Source organism: Nematolebias whitei, chromosome 6, assembly GCF_014905685.2.
Source record: "Nematolebias whitei isolate Nwh7 chromosome 6, NemWhi1, whole genome shotgun sequence".
Lineage (NCBI taxonomy): Eukaryota > Metazoa > Chordata > Actinopteri > Cyprinodontiformes > Rivulidae > Nematolebias > Nematolebias whitei.
The window spans coordinates 1,215,211-1,216,373 of NC_056503.1; the positions used below are offsets into that span (position 1 = coordinate 1,215,211).

Below are 1,163 nucleotides of genomic sequence, written 5' to 3' on the forward strand. Positions count from 1 at the left end.
TAAATAAAGGTTGAATGAATGATACTGCAGCAACAAGCACAAAATATTGTATACAATGCTCATTGGGCTTTACTATTTCATTTTTTCCCCCCACCTTATTCCTGGAGGCTCTATTGTATAAATGATAATGGGTACAACTTCCTGTCAGACAGGAAGTAGCAGTAAGCATTGTATAACCATCGTAGCTGAGCACAGACCGTTGTTTATTTGAAAGTGGTTGACATTCAGTTTAGCAGATAAAACGCTGATTTTGTTTTGTTTAAATTTAATTAACAACCATAAAGTTTACTAAAATAGCCGTGCTGAGTTCAGGTACCTGTTGTGTTCGAGGCTGCAGAAGAACCGGACCAAACTAAATCAGAGGCTACAACAACAAAGTTTTAAACATGGAACCAAAACAAAGCGTGTTCCTGTGAAAAGAGGTATAGTTTCCATCTCCTACCTACAGATGAGAAATTAAGAAAAATGTGGCTGAAAAAATGTGAACTTGAAGAGACCACGCAAAATGCTGTATGTGTGCTCATCTCACTTTATTGAGCAATGGCCGATGGAGGAAAACCTGCATCCTACTTTGTGTCTGGACTACAATAAACCACCGGAAAAAAGATGCAGGATCCGCAAAAGGACTGAAAACAGTGCGACAAGAATATCAGGTATGATTTCAGGTGGATGGAGGGCACAGCTTTATAGTTTGTCTTCGGTATTACGATTTTTCTCTGCAATTAACCCAAGCTCAGTGATGGAGGACTTTGAGGCTTTGGGCTCCATGTCTGCTTTAAGGTCAATAAGATTGTGTCTCAACTCTTTTAACAAAACGGGACGGACCTTATTACTGTGTAGATACTAATACACCTCAGAGCTTTTCAGGTTGTTCATTGCTTCACTGTCGGAAGAACAGAGTCAATGAAGTAGTTAAATATGCTAGTAGATGTAATCTGCAGCCACTTCTTCAGGTCGTCCTCTATCCCTTGTCTGCAGCAGGCAGAGGTATGATTATACAGGTCCTTCTCAAAAAATTAGCATATTGTGATAAAGGTCATTATTTTCCATATTGTAATAATAAAAATGAAACTTTCATATATTTCAGATTCATTGCACACCAACTGAAATATTTCAGGTCTTTAATTGTTTTAATACTGATGATTATGGCATACAGCTCATGA

At 38.1% G+C, this 1,163-nt stretch overlaps 1 protein-coding gene across 1 annotated transcript in view; it reads right to left on the bottom strand.

The window, feature by feature from the left end:
- Positions 1 to 1,163, bottom strand: part of LOC119411473 (neurofibromin) — a gene marked incomplete at its 5' end in the record, with an annotated part of 127,495 nt that overhangs the window by 64,934 nt on the left and 61,398 nt on the right.